Source organism: Monodelphis domestica, chromosome 5, assembly GCF_027887165.1.
Source record: "Monodelphis domestica isolate mMonDom1 chromosome 5, mMonDom1.pri, whole genome shotgun sequence".
Lineage (NCBI taxonomy): Eukaryota > Metazoa > Chordata > Mammalia > Didelphimorphia > Didelphidae > Monodelphis > Monodelphis domestica.
In genome coordinates, this window is record NC_077231.1 from 223101506 (window position 1) to 223125839 (window position 24334).

The 24334-nt window shown below is 33.3% G+C and overlaps 1 protein-coding gene across 1 annotated transcript in view; it reads left to right on the forward strand.

Annotated features, from left to right (window-relative positions):
- CNTNAP2 (contactin associated protein 2) overlaps positions 1 to 24334 on the forward strand; it is a 2768972-nt gene that overhangs the window by 948574 nt on the left and 1796064 nt on the right. The gene's annotated exons all lie outside the window — the stretch shown is intronic.

Here is a 24334-nt window from a genome sequence, read left to right on the forward strand (position 1 = left end):
GACTTGGAAAGATAAAATGATCAAGACATTTTACTAGAAACCACAAAGACCAATCACCCTTAATATTTTTTATGATTGTGTTTTATTAAAATAAGACATTAAAATGCATGCAGCTATTTTGTGATCACATTGAAAAGACTTTAATGGTATTTAAAACAATATAGCAAATTATGGATTTTTTTTCATACTGAGATACTGTGTAAAGCAAGATGCCTTAATTATTAGTCTGTTAAGAAAAAAAGAGTGATACTATAAGGAAATTAGGGGAACACAGAATAGTTTGCCTGGTAGACCTATGGAGAAGAGAAGAATTTATGACTAAAGAAGAGATAGAGTATATTATAAGATATAAAATGAATAATTCTGAACATATTAAATTTAAAAGGTTTGTGCAAACAAACCCAATGTAAACAAAACTAGAAGGGAAAAAATAAACTGGAAAGAAATTTGTAGCTAATTTCTCTTATAAAGTTCTAATTTCTCAAGTCTAATGAGGACTAAGTCAAATTTATAGGAATGCATCATTCCCCAAATGACAAATAAACAAAGCATAAGAACAAGCATTTTTCAGATAAAGAAATCAAAGCTATGAATAATTATATGAAAAAATGTTCTAATTCACTTCTGATTAGAGAAATGTTCATTAAAACAATGCTGAGGTATTATCTGATATCTATCAGGTGGCCAATATGACAGTAAAGGAAAGTAATAAATATTGGAGAGGATGTAGCAAAATTGAATCACTAATATATTGACAGTGGAGTTGTGAACTGATCAACTATTCTGTAAGGCAATTTGGAATTATGCTCAAAGGAATATAAAACTGTGCATATCCTCTGATTCTGTAATACTACTAGGTCTGTATATAAACAAGATCATAAAAAAGGTGGAAAGGGTCTACTTATACAAAAATATTTATAGCTGCTCTTTCTGTGATGGCAAAGAATTGGAAATTAAGGGAATGTTAATCAATTGGGGAATGGCTAAACAAATTATGTTATATATTGGTGAAAGAATACTATTGTGCTCTAATAAACAGTGATTTCAGAAAAAAAAAAAAGCTAGAAGGATTTACATGAACTGGTACATAGTGAAATAAGCTTAACCAGGAGAACACAGCAATAGCACTATTGCATCATGATCAACTGTGAAAGACTTAGCTACTCTCAGCAATAAAATTATCCAAGACAATTCCAAAGAAATTATGACAAAGATTTTGATTCAACTCCAGAAAAAGAACTGTTGGAATTGGAATGCAGACCAAAGTATACTATTTTTCTCATTTGCCTATTAATAATTCTATTTTGGGATTTGGGTTTTATTTGACTATTCTCTTTCAACAACCAATATGGAAGTATGTTTTGTTTGATAATACATGTATAACCCAGATCAAATTGCTTACTGTCTCTGAGATGTGGGAAAGAAAGGAGGATGGGAGATAGCTTGGATCTTATAATTTTGGAAAATGAATGTTGAAAATTGTTATATACAATTGAGAAAGTGAAATAATTTTGAATAAAGGAAAGAGAACCCTAAAAAGCATAAGAATTAATGGAACCATTCTCAAAATATAAGTACTATCTCTCTAAAACCCAAGAGCAAGCATTATCTGTAATGATGATAAACTTGAAGCATTTGCACTAAGATGAAGAATGAAGCAAGGATATCCATTATCACCATCATCATTCAGTATTAACTAGAAATGCTAACTATAGCAGGAAGACAAAAACAAAGAAATTTAAGCAATAAAATAGGCAATGAGGAAATAAAGCTATCACTCTTTGTAGATGGCATGATGTTAAATTTAGAGAACCCTAGAAAAACCCCTTGAAAAAATTAACAAGTTCAGCAAAGTTGCAGCATATAAAATAAACCCACAAAAAACACCATTTGACAAAAGTAGCTGGAAAAATTAGATAACAGTTTGGCAGAAACAGGCATAGACAATATGTCACACATTATAGCAATATAAGGTCAAAATAGATAAATTATTTAGACATAAAGAATATCATAAGAAATTAGGGAATCATGAGAAAATGTACCTGTGAGATTTATAGATAGATAAGGGAAGATTTTATGACCAAATAAGAGAGAGAAGAGATTAAGGGAAGTAAAATGATTAGTTTTGATTACATTTATTAAAAAGTTTTTATAAAAACATAAATAATGTTGCCACATACATTTATATATATATACATACATACACACACATATATATTAATTTGAATGTATCAGTTTATATATACAAACATAACTGAGATTGAGAGAGAGCGAAAGAGAGAAAGAGAGAGAGAGAGAAACTACACTTTTCAATTATCTCCTTGGGCCACCACAGTCTAGATAGTAACTGTACTTTTCAGTTATTTCCTTGGGTCACCACAGGAACAAGGAGGTAAATGAAAAATGTAGTCTTTTTGTTTCAAAACAAAATTAGTAATAATCAGAACTTCAGTTGAAAGGAAACATGAGGAAGAATCCAAATCTCTAATAAGTTATACCTGAGATAAAAAAGGAATTGTTTGATATGCTCCTAAGAATTTGATAAAATAATTTGATTTTCATATAATTTAAATAATTGTTACAGTCTTAAGTACTATTAATGGAGTTAGCCTAAGAGTTTGGGAAGTTTTTCAAGAATGAAATTACAAGTGTAAATGTTAAGGATAAAATCGGGAGTCTTATTTGAGAAGGACATACCAGTCTATCCCCATATATGAATAGTAAACTCATCAACTTAGGCCAAAAAAATAAAATATGTGCAAGAAGGAAGTAAGAATACGTAATAAAAGATGAAATGAGAAAAATTGCTTTGGTTTTTGTTCTTTCTTGTGAAGAAGATAAAAGAACAATAATGTTGTTCTTGAGATTGAATACAGTAATGATAATGGTGACAGTGGAAAACTAGAATTATTTCAGTACTATTTTGCATCTACCTTTTCTCTAGGAAAATAATCTTCAAATTGAGAGGATAGTAAAAATAAAATAAATAAATAAATAAATATGGAAAAATATGGAAAAAATAAAATAAAGATGGAAATAATAAAGAAATAATGAGATCAGCTTCAATGAGTTAATTCACAAGACTTTCAAAACCTACAATCTAGACCAGTGATGGCGAACCTTTTAAAGGAACGGGTGATATAAGAAACATCCTCAGGCATGTGAGGAGAGGTGAAGGGGAGCAGTCCAGCCCCATATCCTCTGACTTTCTAGTAATGAATTATGGCCAACTTTGTGCTGGTTTGAAGGCTCCTATTCCCACTGTACCATGGGTTCGCTGCCATGGACCTAGACCAATAAATTACTGATTCATTTTCAGTGATCATTGAAAGATTTCAGAGAGATGTATCAGAAGAACAGAGAAAACCAGTGTCTTGATTTTCAAAATTTGGTAATTCCAACTTAAGACAATTCATAGAAAAAATTGAGAATACATAATTATTATTCACAAAGAAAGGTGGTGATCAGAAAGGCCATTCTTTCATTAAAAACAAGTCATATCAGGCCATTTTCAAGTCCATTAGATGATGATGGTCCTGATTACAGAATTGCTAGTGGAAGAGAATTCCATTGATGAAATATACCTGTATTTCAACAATTCATTTAAAAAGATCTTTTAGTATTTGTTCCATTATTCCCAGTCTTATTATAGAGATAAGGGTTAGAACAATTTACAAATATTGGCATTCACAATTGGTCGAATGGCCCTACCCCATAGAAAAGTCATTAATGTATTCATGTCAAATTGAAAGTAATTATTTATTATGTTTATTTATAAAAATGAAAAACCAAACCTTGAGGATTTCAATGAACCAAGTTTGACATGCTAGACTACAATGCCTAAAAAAAAAAATACTATTCTAGGCTATAATATGAAATTCAATGTCTAGCCTTAGAGATTACCTTTATTGTAGTTTGCCTTTATTAAACCACAATGCATCATAGGATCATGAATTAGAAACTGAGGAAAATCTTAGGCATTATTAATCTACCCCTGCCCCTTATTTTACAACTAAGGAAACAGAGGCCTAGAAAGGTGAGATTATCTACATAAATTTACAAAGATAGGAGATAGTTCATAGCATTTGGAGTTTAAATTCAAGTATTTTGTATTCCAAATAGTACATTCTGCCCAGTGTACCTTCTGGTGAATTATATTAAGTTCTGGAAGGAATATTTACAAATGAACACTGACAAGTTGGAATATGCCCAGGGAAGGTAACCAAGATTTTGAGATTACTGTATTGTATATCATATAAGGAATATTGAAGAAATCAGAGGTTTGGTGAAGAAGATTTTAGGATATGCAGAATGAGGAGGGTAATATTCATAGCTGACTTAAAGTACACGCAGTGCCATCCTATGTAAGAAACATTGGACGTCTATTATCTCCAGTGGATAAAACTAAGAACAATAAGTGGAAAACAGATAGACAGGTTTCAGTTTAGTATTAGGAAAAAAATAAAACAACTTTCTTACAATCAGAGATGCCAAATTATGTAATCTCCTACTTCAAGAAATAGTGAGTTACTCATTAACCAGAGATGTTCAATCAGAATCAACAAATACACATTTGAGCTTTTTAAAATAGTATTTCTATTCAGATATGATATAAAGTAAATGTCTACTGCTCCTTCCAACCCTGATGTGATGTAACTTTGGAAAGGGTAATGAATGGAGGTAGAAATTGGTGTAGCATAGAGCAGTTTTTTGCAGATGATAGACTTGGGTTGGAGTGCTGCTATTGGACTCAGAGTAGAATATGAAGAGTTCATATGATTGGTAGTAATGTGATGGTTCCAGAAATTAGGAGAGTATCAGAAAAAAATTTACTTAATATCATCATTTATCTTGTTATATGTCTTCTTCACATCTACATAGAAATGGAATGTTGGTTGATTCAGTTTCTATTTAAATGGATGTGCTAAATTCTGCACATTCTAAATTATGAATGCATTTTTATCCCTTTTATTTAAGCTATAAATACTGAGTATTTTTATTATAAAATTACTCTGTGTTAGGGCACATGGAGAAATTTAAAATTCAGAAATTAAAAATGAATTTAAAATTTTATTAGCAGATTCTCCACATACTAATTAAAACTGAGAGATTCACTTCCCTTAAAATTCCACAAGGTATAATATAATTTTCTAGGCCTTCTATCTCTAAAATTTTCTCATTCTATATGGTATTTTACATAGCTACATATGTGTTTTAGTGATACTCAAGAATTCATAGTCCTCTTAGGAGAGATATGAAATTTAAAAAAAAAAATATAGACTTGATATTATTGTTCCAAAATAGTGAATAGTAAAAATGGACCTAACTCCCTATCTTTTCACTTTAGATCCAGACCTCTTACATTTACTTCACATTACAAAAAGATTATATTAAAAAAGTCCATCTATCATTCATCATCTACTATGTACCAAATACTTTACTATAAAGAACTGGAGGTTTGAAGAAAGATAAAAGAAAATGCCCAGTATTAAGTAACTCACAATCTATTGGAGGAAGATAACACATGAGAAAAACCTCAAATGAGGAATAAAGAAAAGATTTGTTGTTGGGTATGTGGATGAAAAAGTCTTAAAGTCTGCTGGGAAATAACAAAATGTCTTACCAGTGTTTCTTCCTTATATGGAAATCTGGGATTAAGCTACCCAAAGTCTACCCTAAATCCTCTGAACTTGGAGATGAGGGTCTTTAAGACAGTGGGCACTGAGGGGAGAATCTCAGAGTTAATGTAATCTTATAGGAAAGATGAGTAAGGGAAAAGAAAAGTTATTTATTGTTAATATTCTTAAAAAGAGAAGTAGAAACAGAAAAAAAGGGATTCAAATAAAGATGTTTAAAAATAAGATTTGAAATATAGTACCTATAAAGAGAAATATGGAAATTGGGGGTTTTATCATGGAAAATAGTATAGGAAAAATTAATCAATGAGAACTGATCACTTATGATTCTTACTTTACAAGGGTTGTAAAGGCAGTTTCAGATACCCATTCTCTCCCAACAAGAAAGTTCAGTGTCTCAGACCAGGGAGTGATATTAGAGGCCAACTATTCCAAAATAAAAATAAGCTAGAAACTGTTCCACAGGTATCCATCAAACAGATATCTAGGTCCTTTTTGAGGATCATCAGAAAGTAGTGAGCTCCTGCATCCTAAGGATCTTTAATCATCTCTAAACAATAAGAGGTTTTTGTTCCTATTATTGCTGTTGTTTCTCCTTACATGATTGCTAAAGTAAGTTTTCTATATCTTCTCAAAATATTTTACTCAAGTAGAAAAAAGTCCATAGTAGTTAACTTTCTCCAAGTATTTGTAGCTTAATGAAGTATGACATAATCAAACTTCGTCTACCACAAAGAAAAAAAAAAGAATTGAAAGAAATGATTAGAAGAGTCATCAGTAAAAACCATAGACCAAAAGAATCCTTACTGTAATAAAACTGCCAATATTTAGCCAATCTCTTTATAGGGAGGTGGAATGCATCAATGACTGGGGAAGCCCATTCTACATCCTGACTGTTCAAATTATTAGGAAGCATCCCTTCCCAAAGTATGATGAAAGTAAAGCCAAGGAAATCACATATTGATATTTATACTTTGAAAATCTTGTTTTGGCAGTTCTGTAGATGATATATTGGAAAAGGGAGAACAATTAGGAAGCTTCAACATAAAAGTTAAAATTAAATCTCAATAATAACATTATATTTTAAGAGATTTATTAATGATCATTACAAATCAAGGAATAAAGAAGATACAAAATAAAGACCACATGCCCATGGCTGGTTAGCCATATTTTAGTCAACCCCACTCACCACCATCAATGCTGATTCTACAAAGACCATGCCCTTTATCTACTCTGTCTATAGGAAGTACAAAATGACAGGTAGTCAGTGGGTTCTGGGAATATTGGTTATTTTTCAGGGTAACAGATTTTAAATCATATAAGACTAGTCTTTCCAGTGGTTCTTGTAAACATACCAACTTTGAAATTGCAATAATTTGATGACAAGAAGAAAAGAGAACAAAACCAATAATTGCTGATTGCTAGGCACATTGACAAAAAGCCATTTAAGGGGCGGTCCCCTTTTGGCATAAGAGTATACATTCAAATTAAATGTTCAATCAACCTTCAGTTCAATCAACCTCACACAAAGTTCATTCTGGATCTTCTTGATGTAGCTTGTGGTCTGTGGAGGCATAGCCATGGTGCCTTCTAAGAAGAGTTCATTTTCTGGATTTGGAGAGATAGCATGTTTCTTAATCTAAAAATACTCTCAAAAAGAATTTAAAATTTGCAATTTAAAATAATAATAATACATTCCTCCCTGAAGAGGGTGTTGAAAAACACAGGGATCACTTAGGCATATATGGCTGAGTTATGAGATATATGAATCAATTAGCAAGAGAAATAAAAAATTTAAGAAAAATCCAAATTAAAAAAAATAAGTTCTGGATGAAATATAGACTATCAATGTGTAAAAATTCTAAATAAAGGAAAAATAAATTCATAACGGGTCCTTGAATCATGACCCAATTAAAATGATTTAATCAATTATGCATTTACCCAATCAGTAGCCAGGACTATAGAAAGTTTGCCCACCATGAAAGACAGAAAAGGGACTAGATTATAGCAGCCAGGTAGGAGTCAGATTTGAATTACTTGGTAGAATGTGGGACAAGGAAGACCTGCCTTTAACACATGTTAAACAGCCACAACCTCAAACTCCAAACAAGTTCAAATCCTCTTGTCTTGGCTCAAAATTGCATGAATCCTATTATTGGTTAGTCTCTTTGACTTTGTGCTTGACAGGCACTATGCAGTTTAGCTTTGTGCTTCTTTGGCACTGTGCAATGGCTCTCTTTGTATTCTCTTGTTCTGGAATCAGACAGAATCATTAAGCAAAGTCCCATAATTCTTTTTTAAACATTCAGTGGCATCGGCATCATTTTTATAGTCTCAAGCTTTTGGGTCATGCATTGACATTATAGCAAATACATTTTAAACTTATATTACTGCAAAATCAGATAAGTTAAATAAAATCTTTTCAATGCTGGTGACATGCTTCAAATAAAAAATGGAGAGAAAAAAATAAAACTGAAATAGTATATTGCACATGCAAGCAAAAACAATAATAAAAGAGTTCTAAAAACCAAAAATATATAGCTTACAACCACTGACACTGTCAGCTAAGGAAATGTAGAATACAAAGGTTTTTCACCACAAATGAGATCCATTTCCACTTCAAACCTGATCATGATCCACTGTGAGTACAAGCAAATAATTTTCACAAAGTAACTAACAGTTTTCATAAAGAACAATAGTACAACATGTAATACACATTCAAAAAGGATCAAAATCCCCAAAATTTTAATAGCCAATTTAATGACAATAGCAAACAAACCCATGATCATATTTCATATAAGTTGCTTTATGACAAAAAAACAAACAAACTATGAACTGATGGATATTTGTTACAATTTTTACAAATGTAGCAAATATTTCAAACTTGGCAAGTATATTTTTAAACAAAGTAAAACTTATTTGGGTCTTGAACATCACTAAGAAATCTAGATTGTTCTGATGGAAGTAAATTAAACTGAAGAATTTTGCAGGAGCTCCTTTTGACTTCTCACTTCATAGAAATACCTTGGTAGGAACATTTCTTTGTTTCTCTACCTTTAATACAACATTCTTTAAAATATAAATATAAAAAAATCTCATCTTTTCAGAAACTACTAGTTAATTAAAATCATTTCTGAAGACCACTTAACATTACAACTAAATTCTTAGCTTATTAAATTTTCTAAATGTTGTTAGCCAGGTTGAGTCCATTCATCATCTATGTGACAATTAACAAATGTAAAAGGGGGGAAAAAGGCTGTTTATGGGCTTTTACAATATTTTACAATATTTTGTTCAGTAGTCATAAGAGAAAGGTAACAGAATATGTATCTAATAGTTAAAATACAGTAGATTAAAATGATTCAGTTCAAAGGTAAGAAGGACTATTTTTATTCAAGAGGAAGTAAAATCCTTGAGGGGGGCAGTATCACTTCTGGCCAGAAGGGATCAGGGATCCTGAGGACCATTGCAATTACAAGGGATCCAGCATTTTTCCTGGATAAGAGCTGGAGTACAGACCAGGAAAGCAGGGACCACACCTATCCCCAGATCAAACTCTCTTGGAAGGACCAAAAACTTCCAAACTCCCAGAACTAGCCTTGAAACCAACAATGTGAATAAACCAGAAGTTTGAGACAGAGTCCCACTCACCCACATGCTGGGACACAGAATCCATTTTTAACAGGAAGTTCTGATCAAGAATTTGAGGGAATGTCCATCAATTGAGGAATGCCTTAACAGGTTGTGATATGATTGTGTTAGAATATTAATGGGCTCTAAGAAATGATGAGCAGGATGGTTTGCGAAAAACATGGGAAGACATGAACTCACACAAAGTGAAAGATGCTATTCATCTCTAAAGAGAGAGGACTGATATATTCTGAATGCAGAATGAAGCATATTTCTTTTTAATTCTTTGTTTTTTATTATTTTATTTTGTATGCATTTTCCTTTGCAAATGCCTAGTATAGTCATGCATTTTAAATGACTTCAATTGTATAATTGATATAGAATTGCCTCTCAAAGAGGGGTAAGATAATTTGGAACTCAATTTTTAAAAATTAGTTTTAATTTTTTTACATGTTTTTAGGAAATATTTAGTGAAACAAGAAAATTAATTAAAAATTTAAAATATACATATAAATATATTTTGATTTCACAAAATCACTTTCATTTCCTAACATCCTTCAATATGGAGAGCCTAAAATTTTTGTTGGGATAGATATCAAGTCCAAATAATTCTTCAGCATTCTGAATGAGTATTCCCTCACTTCTGCAAAAAAGGAAGGAGGGCAATTTCTCACATTTCTTTTCCGAGTTCAAGCTTGGTCATTAGAATCCCACATTGTTTGGTTTCTATCATGCTGCTGTATTTTGAATTTACTTGTGGTAGTCATTGTATATAGTTTTTCTGGTTCTAATGTCTTCCATTTGTACTCTTTAATATGTCTTCCCACTGTATATTCTTTCCACTTATCTTTTCTTAAAGCACAATAATAGTTTATCAGTTTCTTTTACCACATTTTATACAGTCATTCAACCAAAGAGGCAACTACTTTGTAACCAGTTTCACTTTAGGCATGTTGAGTTTGAGGAGTTTACCATGTATCCAGAAGTCATTCACAACATAAGACTAGATTTGAACAGAGAACTAAGAGCTTTAGATGCAAAAGAGTGGGCCAAAAGAAAGCCTACAGTGATAAGAACAGAATAGTTCATAGTCTTGGAGTTATATATTAAGAATGAGATATAGATGACAATCTAGCAAAATGTAATGAATAAGAAGAAGCATTTAGAAAAGGAGAAGCAGGGGAGGTCAGTATTAAGAAATCAAGAGAGGAGAGAATATCTAGGAGGATAAGATGATCAAAAGCAGCCAAGGATTTTAGGACAATATAGATTAAATTCACAGACAAATGTTTCAGCCTGAAAATGTTATGGTTAGTGTTTTAGTTTCAAAGGTAAGAGGAGTCAACAAATGATTTTTAAATATGATTGTCAGTTCAATAAATAAAAATAATATATTTTCTGTAGTAAATACATTTGTAGCACATGTTGAATTATATGGTTTTATTTCTACTTGGATAAACAATTGCTGATTGGTTAGTGTGTATTTAACAGCAATTTTTCTACCTCATCCAAATGCCCAAATGAAGTGAGAATGAGTCATGAGAAGAGTTTAGTTGCTTAAAAAGTTTGTATCAGCATTCAGGTTTTTTTTAGACTTTACTTCAGAAATCCAACTCTCCTTTTGTACTGTATGACAAAATGAAAATGGCAGCCTTTTGATGCGAACCATAAACTACCAGAAGGCATTATCCCATACCAATTGTTAAGTATTTGCGAATCTTTCAAAATCAAACTGCATGCTCTTATAGCTGAAAAGTCTTTTTTGATTCAAGGAAGGTTGAAACTATAAGGTTTTATATCTTTCAATATTCTGTAATCTGCAGATAATAGTTCTACTGAAATCATGGGAAAGCCCCAGAGAACTTTAAGCTATATTGTTTCTATACTTGACCTATAAACACTATAACCATTTTCCTCTTCTTTACTACATACTTTCAACTTATTATGATCTCACATGGAATCCCAAACATACCAAAATGAGGCTCAACAAATCTAAAGATGTAGGAAATTTTGGTATAGTAGAAAGAGGACCAGAAATCAGCTGTGTTCTAATCTATCTCTGCTACCAAATGACTATTCGAACTTGGGGACAACCCTTAACTTCTCTGGGCCCCAATTTCTTTGTCTTTAAAATGAGGAAGATATAACTAGATAATTTTTATGTCTTGTTTCCTGATACTTAGGACTGAATTTTAACCAGATATTAAACATTACCTGGTATAAAGAAAATAGAGCTAAAGGAGAGATAATAAAAGTTGTTTGTTTATAGATGTATTGGTGGCAAAAGATTTAATTAATCATCTGAAACAACATGCCAAAGGCAGATCTATGATATATAATTAGTATCTTGTGAAACATTCAATATTTTAAATTAGAAAGAAATTGAGTCATTATATGATAATGCTTCAGTTATCGGTCATGGTTAAGGAATGAAATGTCTTAGATAATGTGATTTTTCTGGATAACTGAATATTTCACTTAAATCTTTTGTGATAAATTCTTCTAAAGTATTGTACACAATTTTTATGCTGAATCTAATCCAACATTTCGTTGATTACTCAAGCTCATCATTATGATCAATTATTGTACCGTGCTGTTGATGTAGCTGTTTGAGGATAATTGGGATCCATCTGTACTGATCTCAGGATATGCCCTAGATAGACCTTGTTTTCAGGAATAAATCTTCTTGCCAGTTAATTTGTCATTTGTCTCTTTTTCATAAAAATAGAGTTTAAAATGATAGGTATACAAGCAGAACTCAGTGAGGAGTTTTTTTGTAAAAGGCATGATAGAATAAAAAACTTTGAAATTGCCTTCTAATATCAATACAAACATCATCCACCACTACCTTTACTAGGATCCCTTGCCTTGTCTGGAATGTTCAAAAAAGTCCCTCTGATTTCAGTCCTAGGAAAAAAATCAACCCAATATTCAGTATTAGTGCATTTATTAGTTGAGTCACAATAATATTAGGGAAAATATCACTTTTTATACTTTTACATTATTACAAAGCACTGACTACTAAAGGTTCTGTTTTTTAATTATTGGCATCTTCATTTATCTCCAAGCTCTCCATGGTACTACATGCTTGAGCATGTTGGATATTTATAAATTGGATAACTGTAAGATGGGCCTGTAATAATATAGTGTCCTTTGTCATTTAAGGTTCTCAGAAGTTAAAGATTATACATATCAAATTAACATACATGCCTATAATGAAAATCCATTTTAATTCAAAAAAGCATTTATTAACTTTCTACTGTAAGACATTAAAATGAAAGAAAGAACCAAATTACTTGCCATCAGGGAGCTCAATTACTACTGTATGGTAAAATGCATAAATGGATTGAAACAGACAGTAATTTGAGAAGGACAGTGGTAACCTCTGGGAAGATTTCCTTCAGAAGATGGAGCCTAAATTCAGTCTAGAAGAAAGTAAAGGACACTGAAAGAAAGTGATGATGAACAGTTTCATTCAGAACAAGTGTGAAGTCATGGAATAAAGTATATGAAAACTGAATATCAGGAACAAGTAGGACAGCTTATCTATAACATAGAGTGTATGAAGCAGAATATGCAATATACCCCCAAAGGTTGTCTGGAACCAGACGTTGAAGTAACACTACTTCCAGGAACAACAGAAATAACTGACATTAACATATCATTTAAGATTTGCAAAGTGCTTTAATTGCTATCTTATTTGATGATCACAGCAAGTCTGTGAGGTTGCTAAACTGGTGGAATTTTCTTCTATTTATTACAGAGAGCTATTAAAGATTCTTGAATAGAAGAATAATATGAAAGGACCTGAATTCTTAAAAGTTTACATTGACATTTCTGTAGATTACGGATTAAAGAGTACTATTAATGGAAGCAGGGAAAATCTGAAAATCATTTTTTAAAATTTTACTTAAGTATTTTTCCATGTTTATATGATTCAGGCACTTTCCCTCCCTTTTTCCCCTCCCACTTCCCAAAGCTAACAAGCAATCCCCCTGGGTTATACATGTAATAATGTTTAAAAAACCAAAACCCTGCATCAAAAACCCATATAAATAAGTGAAAAATCAAATGTTTTCCTTCTGTGTTTCTATTCCTTCTCATAAGTCCCTCAGGATTGTCCTGGATCATTGCATTGCTATCAGTAGCAAAGTTGATTTCATATGATCATCCCACAGTGTTTCAATCTCTGTGTACAATGTTGTCCTTGTTTCTTCTCATTTCATTCCTTATCAGTTAATGGAGGTCTTTCTAGCTCATATGGAAATCAAGCAGTTTATCATTTCTTATAGCACAATAGTATCCCATTACCCCAAGACACCACAATTTGTTCAACCATTCCCCAATTGAGGGACATCCCCTCATTTTGCCACCACAAAGAGCACAGCTATGAATATTCTGTACAAGTATTTTCCTTATTATCTCTTTGAGGTTCAATTCCAGAAGTGCTATGGCTGGATCAAAGGGCAGGGAGTCTTTTAGCACCCTTTGGGCATAGTTCCAAATTGACTTTCAAAATGGTTGGATCAATTCACAACTCCATCAGCAATACATTAGTGTCCCAATTTTGCCACATCCCCTCCAGCATTCTTAAAATAATTTTGAAAGAATATAACTATAGTATATCTATATCTATAGATATGATATACCTGCCATTCCCACATGTTTGTGATAGCTATTTCCTCTTCTAAAAGATCAAGTAAAGATAGGAGTTGACTATAGGATTAGTTAGCCCCCCCAAAAAATGTTATGAGGTGCAACTTATTCTTGTAGGAGTTGGAGAAAAGGAGATAAAAATGAATTCTGCCCTCTGACAGTGATCTTAGAAAGGTTAAGTGATTTTAAAGAAAATATGGTGATAGATAGTATTCTAAGGTCAGTTTTAAAATATAATTGTCCTTTCCAGGGCCATAGAGATAGAAACTTTGAGTTATTGAATCATAGACTTAATGGTAAAAGGGACAAATAGGTTGATTCTTCTGTTTATATATGAGCAATCTCATATCTTGGCTCATCAGGATTAGAGAGAATCAGTGACACTTGTGTAGGGTCATAAAGCTAGTAAGAGCTTTAAAAGCAAGTAATTTGTTTACCTTTCCTTTAATATATAAAGAAACTGAGGCCTAGAAAAAATAAAGTATGTAACTGACATTATAATGTTAAGTTCTATCAACATTTTTCAAAAGGAGTTAATAATTAATGGACTTATTTGAATTAGGATAAAGGAAAAAACATTAAAATCAGTTATAGCACTTTTCGTTTATAGCTGGTAATTTTAGATGAAAGCAATCATTCTCTCCTTTTTCCTCCTAGAGTGGAGAAGAAAATTATTTTCTCTGACTTTTGTGACTACACCATTGTAGTATGATAAATGAGAATGACATAAAGATTGAGTAATTATAAAAATAATTGAAGGGACTGACTTTTGAAATGATAAAAAAAATGTCATCCCCAATATGGAAAATCTGGGAACTAAATTAGAGCAGTGAGAATCTCTTACCTATACATAGCAACCTGTGTCATACATTTCATTTTTACTATCCTCTCAGTTACACTAATATGGAAAATATATTTTTAAATTATAAAAAATAAATTAGTGAAGCATATTTTTCAGAATAAATGCAGATATAATTTCTCTATAATTTCTATTATAGTTCTTAGAAAGTATACTATTCTCAGGTATTCAGATTAGAAAAGCTATTTACCCCAATACCAGTTCTGCACCAAACATATAATTTTGTTTTATTTCTATTAACTCAGATTCATGTGGCATAGGATGCAAGACATTAATCGGTTTGTGATTCATCATTTCACAGCCTCTGGCAGTTAACATAGATGCTCAATATTAAGTATATTAGTCATCTGAGTAAATAGACAGTAGTCAATAGGAAGGTAATAAGCATATTATAGAGCAGGGGCTCTGATTGATGCATCTGTACCCTATCTTCCTCCAATGGCATATCATCTTACCCACCCCAAGCAAGTAAAACAAAACAAAAATCTATTTGGATTTTGATGTAACAACCCAAATTGTCATTGAAAGGGTATAGATTCAAGGAACAGAAAGAATTCTGGTACAGCTAAGCCCATCATATGTTGCTGAAATTTTAGATTTTGGTTATATGTTTGTTGGAAATAAAATGTCCATGCTATTGTTGTAGGTAGTGCTTTGTTCCAGCAATTCCGTATGAAAGTTGAGCCTTCTGGTATCACTTTTCATAGAATTCTAGAATTCTAGGAGAGACCTTGAAATTCATTAAGTCCAATCTGCTATTTCTACAGAATAAGAAACTGGAGCACAATAAAGATAAGTGATTTGTCTAAAGCTTATACATCCAGTGTGTATCAGGAAAAGGATTGAAGCTCATATTGTCTTGATGCCATATCTACTACTTTACCCACTAAAATACCTAGCTACCTATATTCTTTAACACAGATGAGGTTCAAACCCAGGAGACCAAGGCATTATCCATTAGACTAATAGGATTCTATTAATTTTGATTCTCTTTAGGATCCTGTTTGGACATATGTGTCCATAGAATTATAGAATTTTATAACCACATGGAAGGCTAAAATGGTAAGACTCATAGAGATCATCTAATTTCCTCTCATTTATTGATAAGGAAACCAAATATCAAAGATATTATGTCACTTGATCATAGTTAGGATTTGAACTGAGGTCTCCTGACTTTCTATTACTTTTTTCTGCCTGGTCACAGTAATTTTTTTTTCCATTTGAATTAGTTTATTTAGTCAATTTAGAACATTATTCCTTGGTTACAATAATCACATTATTTCCCTCCCTCCCCTTCACTCACCCTTCCCATAGCCAACACGCAATTTCATTTGGTATTTCTTATGTCATTGATCAGAACCTATTTCCATGGGTAATATTTATTGGGAAAAGATATGGGGAATTGGAAAAAAAAACAGGGGATAACAGAAGGTTTGTATCAGGGTATGGAGGAGTTGAAGGGAGGGAGGGAATATTGTTCAGTGAGGCAAAGGAGAGATGCTCCCTGCTGAGACGAAATAGCAGGGGTCCAATAAGGACTGTTTGTCGATGAATGACTGAACTGATGTTCAGCTTCCTCTATGCCCCAGAAAAGTTAATCCACTTATCTGACTGCAAATTCAAATAAGATAAAGTTTAATAACCAGTTGGATTGGAGAGATATCAGGGAAAAGGGGAAGAGGGAGGTCCCTAATTAAGGTTGGAGCCTTTCTCAGTTTCAGAGCTGAGGCCAGACCTCACAGGCTGGTGGAGGGTTTCTCCCACTCCTGTCCTCTGTGGTAGTTTTGTCAATTTCAGAATCTTAGCAGTAGATAGAAAGCAACAAGAACAGTTCTAACTTTCAGAGCTGGTTGGGCTTGTGTCTTCAGGCTGAACTGAGTAGAAGCACTCCTAATCCAGAATGAGAAGCCAACACTCCGCCCACCTCCAACACAAGGAAGGAAGTCCCATTGGCAGGAAAGAAGTGCTAGTCACAACATCCAACTGCCACTCCCAGTACCCTTCTTCCACCAACCGTCAGTCTTGACAATTTCTTCTCTCTTGATATTCCCACTGTTGCTTGTTCCAACACAGTAGCAGAAAGTTCAGAACTTATTTCTAGTTTCCTTTCCACACATGTTGTTGATGTTTGCATTAGGATGTTCATTTAGAGTCTACATCCCCAACCATATAACTTCAATTCATGTATTCAAGCAGTTGTTTTTCTTTGGTGTTTCTAATCGCACAGTGTTTCCTCTGAATGTGGATCATTATTTTTCTCATAGATTTGTCTGGGTTGTTCAGGAACACTGCATTGCCACTAATGGAGAAGTCCGTTACATTCTATTGTACCACAGTGTATCAGTCTCTGTGTACAATGTTTTCCTGGTTCTGCTACTCTCACTGCATCAGTTCCTAGAGGTTGTTCCAGTTCACATGGAATTCCTCGACTTTATTATTCCTTTAAGTAAAACAGTATTCCATCACCAACATATACCACAGTTTGTTCAGCCATTCCCCAATTAAAGGGCAGCCCCTCATTTTCCAATTTTTTGCCACCAGAAAGAGAGCAGCTATGAATATTTTTGTACATGACATTTTCCTTATTATCTGTTTGGGGTACAAACCCATCAGTGCTATGGCTGGATCAAAGGGCAGTCATTTAGCACCCTTTAGGCATAGCTCCAAATTGCCCTCCAGAATGGTTGGATCAATTCACAACTCCACCAGCAATGCATTAATGTCATGACTTTGCCACATCCTTTCCAGCATTCATTACTTTCTATTACTGTCATGTTAGCCAATCTGCTCAGTGTGAGGTGAAACCTCAGAGTTGTTTTGAATTGCATTTCTCTGATTATAAGAGATTTAGAACACTTTTTCATGTGCTTATTAAAAGTTTTGATTTCTTTAACTGAAAATTGCCTATTTATGTCCCTTGCCCATTTATCAAGTGGAGAATGGCTTGAATTTTTGCACAATTGGTTTAGCTCTTTATAAATTTGAGTAATTAGACCTTCTTCAGAGGTTTTTATAATGAAGATTGTTTCCCAATTTGTTGATTCCCTTCTAATTTTGGAAGCATTAGGTTTTTTTGTACAAAACCTTTTTAATTTGATGTGATCAAAATTGTTGATTTTATATTTTGTGATTTTTTAAATAGCTCTTGCTTGGTTTTAAAGTCTTTCCTTTCCCAAAGATTTGACAGGTATATTATTCTGTGGTTACCTAATTTGCTTATAGTTTCCTTCTTTATATTCAGGTCATTCACCCATTGTGAGTTTATCTTGGTGTAGGGTATGAGATGTTGATCCAAACCTAATCTCTCCTATACTGTCTTCCAATTTTCCCAGCAGTTCTTTTTTTACTTAAATAGTGGGTTTTGGTCTCCAAAATGAGATCTTTGGGCTTATCATAGACTGTCTTGCTGAGGTCATTAAACCCAAGTCTATTCCACTGATCCTCCTTTCTGTCTCTTAGCCAGTACCAAATTGTTTTGATGAGCACTGCTTTATAGTATAGTTTGAGATCTGGCCCTGTAAGGCCTCCTTCCTTTGCATTTTTTCCTATGATTCCCCTGGATATCCTTGATCTTTTGTCCTTCCAAATGAACTTTATTATTTTTTTTCTAATTCAGTAAAAAAAAATTATTTTGATTGTTCAATGGGTATGGAACTAAATAAATAAATTAATTTGTGTAGGGTTGTCATTTCTATTATGATAGCTCATCCCACCCATGAGCAATCAATGTTTTTCCAATTGTTTAGATGTAGTTTTAATTGTGTGGAGAGTGTTTTGTAGTTGTGTTCATATAGTTCCTGTGTTTGTCTTGGTAGATAGATTCTGAAGTATTTTATATTGCCTAAGGTGATTTTGAATGGAATTTCTCTTTCTAATTCTTGATGCTGAGATATGTTGGAGATATATAGAAATGCTGATGACTTATGTGGGTTTATTTTGTATCCTGCTACTTTACTAAAGTTGTTGATTATTTCAATTAGATTTTTGGTTGATTCTCTAGGATTCTTTAAGTAGACCATCATATCATCTGCAAAGAGTGATATCTTGGTCTCTTCATTGCCAATTCTAATACCTTCAATTTCTTTTCCTTCTCTAATTGCTACTGCTAGTGTTTCTAGTATAATGTTAAATAATAGACTTGATAATGGGCATCCTTGTTTCACTCGTGATCTTATGGGGAAGGCTTCTAGTTTATCCCATTGCAGATGATGTTTGCTGATGGTTTTAGATATATACTGTTTATTATTTTTAGGGAAGGCCCTTCTATTACTATACTTTCTAGTGTTTTCAATAGGAATGGGTGTTGTATTTTATCAAAGGCTTTTTTTGCTTCTATTGAGATAATCATGTGATTGTTGTCAGTTTGCTTGTTAATATGGTCAATTATGTGGATGGTTTTCCTAATATTGAACCATCCTTGTATTCCCTTGTGATGACTTGCTGGTGTCTTTATTTGGAGTCTGTTTAAGATTTTTGCATCTATATTCATTAAGGAGATTGGTCTATTGTTTTATTTCTCTGTTTTGGACTTGCCAGACTGTGGGATTAGTACCATATTTGTGTTGTAAAAGAAATTTGGTAGAAATCCTTCTTTGCTCATTCTGTCAAATAATTTGTATACTATTGGGATTAGTTGTTCTTTGAATGTTTGATAGAATTCATCCATGAATCCATATGGACCTTGGGATTTTTTCTTAGGGAGTTGTTTAATGGCTTGTTCAATTTCTTTTTCTGATATGAAATCTATTTCTTCCTCTGTTAGTTTAGGCAATTTATATTTTTTGTAAGTATTCATCCATATCACCTAGATTGCCATATTTGTTGCCATATAATTGGGCATAGTAGTTTTTAATGATTGCCTTAATTTCCTCTTCATTAGAGGTGAGGTATCCCTTTTCATCTTGGATACTGTCAATTTGGTTTTCTTCTTTCATTTTTCTAATTAGACTGACTAGTACTTGGTCTTTTTGATTTGTTTTTTCAAAGTACCAGCTTCTAGTCATTTATTAAGTCAAGAGTTCTTTGACTTTTAATTTTATTAATTTCTCCTTTGATTTTTAGGATCTCTAATTTAGTCTTTGTCAGAGGATTTTTAATTTGTTCACTTTCTAGTTTTTTAATTTGCATGCCCAATTCATTGATCTCTGCATTCCTTAATTTGTTAATATATGAACTCAAGGATATAAATTTCCCCCTGAGTACTGATTTGGCTGCATCCCATAGGTTTTGAAAGGATGTCTTATCACTGTCATTTTCTTCAATGAAGTTATTAATTGTTTCTATTATTTGTACTTTAAATAACCAGTTTTGGAGAATCATACTGTTTAATTTCCAAATAATTTGGAGGAACCAATGAGAAAAACCACTATCCACATCCAGAGGAAACACTGTGGGAGTAAAACACCAAAGAAAAACAACTGCTTGAATACATGGGTTGAAGGCATATTGTTCGGGATGTAGACTCTAAATGGACATCATAGTGTAAACAACAATTTGGAAAAAGGTTCTGATCAAGGACACATGTAATACCCAATGAAATTGCATGTTGGCTGTGGGAAGAGTGGGTGAAGGGGAAGGAGGGAAATAATGTTATTATTGTTACCAAGGAATAATGTTCTAAATTGACTAAATTAACTTATTCAAATGAAAAAAAAAACAACAAAAAATGATTGAAAGGAAAAAAAATCCAAATAATTATTGATTTACCTCTACATGTACCCTTACTAATTATTATTTTTATTGCATTGTGATCTGAGAATGTTGCATTTATTATTTCTGCTCTTTTGCACTTGTTTGCAATGTCTTTATGCCCTAATAAATGGTCAATTTTTGTGAATGTACCATGTGCTACTGAAAATGTGTATTCCTTTTTGTCCCTATTTATTTTTCTCCACATATCTACTAACTCTAATTTTTCTAAGATTTCATTCACTTCTCTTACCTCTTTCTTATTTATTTTTTGGTTTGATTTATCTAGTTGAGATAGAGGAAGGTTCAGGTCTCCCACTAGTATAGTTTTTCTATCTATTTCATCCTTGAGCTCCACTAGTTTCTCCTTTAGAAATTTGGATGCTATGCCATTTGGTGCATACATATTGAGTACTGATATTTCCTCATTGTCTATACTGCCTTTTATAAGAATGTAATTACCTTCCCTATCTCTTTTAACTAGATTTATTTTTATTTTTCCTTTGTCATATATCATGATTGTGACTCCTGCCTTCTTTTTATCAGTTTATGCCCAATAGATTTGGTTCCATCCTATTACTTTTACCCTATGTGTATCTATCTTCCTCATTTGTGTTTCTTGTAAACAGCATATGGTAGGGTTTGAATTCTAATCCACTCTGCTATTCACTTGTGTTTATGGGTGAGTTCATTCCATTCACATTCAGAGTTATGATAACTAGCTGTGTATTTCCCAGCATTTTGATTTCTACTCCTGGTCTTACCTTTTCTTCTTTCACGCTTTCCTTCTATGCCAATGTTTGTTTTTATTCAGTCCCCCTAGTTCCCATTCTCATTTTATTTCCCTTTCTAACTCCCTCCCTTCTTATCCCTCCCCCCCTTATTTTCCCTGCAATCTTTCAAAAACTACCTCCCCACCCTATCCCTCCCTTGTACTGCTTCCCTCCCCACCAGTCTGTTTGTTATCTTTATATTCCCCTATAGGGAGCAAATCTATTCTCTGCCCCTATGAATTGGATTGTTCTTCCCTCTTTGGGTCAATTTCAATGGACGTAAGGGTTGAGTATTTCCTATCTCCAACCTCTTTATCCTTCCAGTGTATTGATGTTCTCCCCTCTCCTGCCATAAGCTTCTTTGTGACATATAAATTTTCCCCCATTTTTTTCTTTTCCCATTTCTTTTTTTAGTTCTACTTGTATATATATGTATATATATATACATATATATACACACATGTATATGCACTTATCCATACATATATCTATATACCTATTTATGCCTTGTCATTTCATCCTCTACCGTTTGTCATTGTTCCCTCTAAGTTTAATTTTTCCAGCTGTCCAGGTGATAATAACAATTTTTCAGAGTTGTCAATGACCTCTTTTATTATAATGATACATAACATTTTAATTCATTGAGTCTCTTAAATTTTTGGTTTTTTTTTCTTTTTTCCCTCTTTTTTAATTACCTTTTGATGATTCTCTTGAGTTCATTGTTTGGGCATCAAATTTTCTGTTCAGGTCTGGTCTTTTCTTTACAATTCTTGGAACTCTTCTATTTTGTTGAATAATTATACTTTCCCCTGTAAGAATATAGTCAGTTTTGCTGGGTAGTTGATTCTTGGTTATAGACCTAGTTCCCTTGCTTTTCAGAATATCTATTCCATGCCTTTCGGTCCTTCAGTGTGGATGCAGCCAGATCTTGTGTTATCCTCACTGTGGTTCCATGGTATCTGAATGACTTCTTCGCAGCTTGTAATATCTTTTCTTTGGTCTGGTAGTCTTGAATTTGGCTATAACATTCCTAGGTGTTGTCAGTTGGGGATTAAGTACAGGAGGTGATCTGTGGATTCTTTCAATCTCCACTTTTCCCTCTTGTTCTAGAATATCGGAGCAGTTTTCTTGAATAATTTCCTGTAGTGCTATGTCCAGGTTTTTTTTTTTCTTTTGTCATGGTCTTCTGGTAGACCAATGATTCTTAAATTGTCTCTCCTCAAATGATTTTCTAAATCCTCTTTTTTTGTGAATGAGATGCTTCATATTTTCCTCAATTTTTTTCATCCTTTTGATTTTGTTTTATAGTGTCCTGTTGCCTTGTGAGGTCAGTTAATTCTAGTTGTTGTATTCTGGTTCTTAAAGACTGGATTTCCTCCCTGAATTTTTGATCATTTTCTCCTTCTGGTCTGATTTTCTTTGGAGGTCATTTTTCATTCTCTTTACCTCATCTCTCATCTCCTTTGCCTCATTTTCAAGCTGATTGATTTTGGCTTTCAAGACACTATTTTCTGTTTCCAGATGACTTTTAGTTTTTAAATTCTTTTTCCAATTGTCTTCAATCTCTCTTAATTGTGTTTTGAATTGCATTTTGAGTTTTTCCAAAGCCTGTATCCAATTCGCTGGAATTTCTGATTTATTGTTTGCTGATCCCTCCTCCTCTGTTCTGTTTGCTCTTAGTTTGTTGCCTGTACAGAAGCTGTCAATTGTAATATCTTTCTTCTTTTTTTTTCATTTGCTCATATTTACTCCTTCTTTGCTCCCCATATTTGCCTGTGCTCTTGCTCCTCTCATTTTTTTGGTTTTGGGGCTTTCTGTCAGTCTCCCCTCTTAGAGCTTTGTCAGGAGATCTCTCCATGCAGTATGTGGGAGATGGGTGTTGGGATTTTAGCTTTCCTGTCCTCTGGAGGCTTTTGTTGGATTAAAGTCCAGCAGTCTGTGGGGAGGGGTGTTTGAGCTTGGGATCCCCTGACCTCTGGAGTCTTTTGATGCAATTAAGTTCAGATGGGTTGGGCTGGATGTGCTCTGAGACCAAAAGCTCCTGGAAGGCTGGAGCAATATGGAGGGTCTCCACAGCTCTGACCAGGCTGCACATTCTATGCTCCTTCTCTAGCTTCTTCCCTGCTGCCTGTGTTCGATGCTATGAGCCTGGCACAGCCTTTCCCACAAGGTACACCCTCCAGACCAGTGCCTTTGTTTGTCCAGAGGTTCCCAGTGCTGCTGGAGGCTTAGCGCTCTAGGTGAGGGGTGTGGAGGGGTCCTGGGACCTTCCTTCTGCCTTCCCCTTAAACCTGAGTGTTCTCAGATTCCAGCTTTTGGTGGGGTGTACCTTTTGATTTGAGTCCAGCAGGAGGGTTCCTTGGCTCTGCCTTGTTGTTAGGTTTTATTTTCATTTCCCTAGGAACATTTAGTTTGTGATCAGTAAGGAAGGGCATTCAGAGGTCTGAAATTCTGCTGCTTCTAGGCCCCATCTTGACCACCACCTCTGTCATAGCAATTTGTAAACAAAAGATGCTATAGGAAATAATTTATACCATGTTTTTGTTAGTTTATATTTTATATAATTTAATCTCATTTTATCCTCCCAGGTGCCTACTAAGGATGAACATATAATTCTCTGTCTTACCTTCCTCAGATTTCTTGTTGTGCAGTTGAAAATACTGAAAGAAGTTGCAAGATTTTGTTTTGTCATATAGCTAGTAAGATACATCTTTGGAATGTTGATCTGTGCTTTATGAATCTGATTTTTCTGATTATATGCTTGGCTTTTTTGTGAAACCAGAAGGAATCTCAGGAATCATCTACTCCAATTTTCTCATCTTACATAAAAGTAAACAGAGAGTCAAAGTAGCTTACATAAAGTCACACAGTAGATAAATCAGAAAGTTATAATTTGCTTTCTGTTATACTAAGAGATAAAAAATGTCAATTTCTTTTGGTTCAGTAAATCTGTCAGTGAAAGGATTTTCCAATACAAAATATCTCTACTGAATGGCTATTTTTTTGCTTTTTTTTTCTAGATATGCTCTAGTTTTATGCTTCCATGTCTAAAATGGGGGAAAAGCTTCCTTTTGATCCCTGATTCTTTCTCT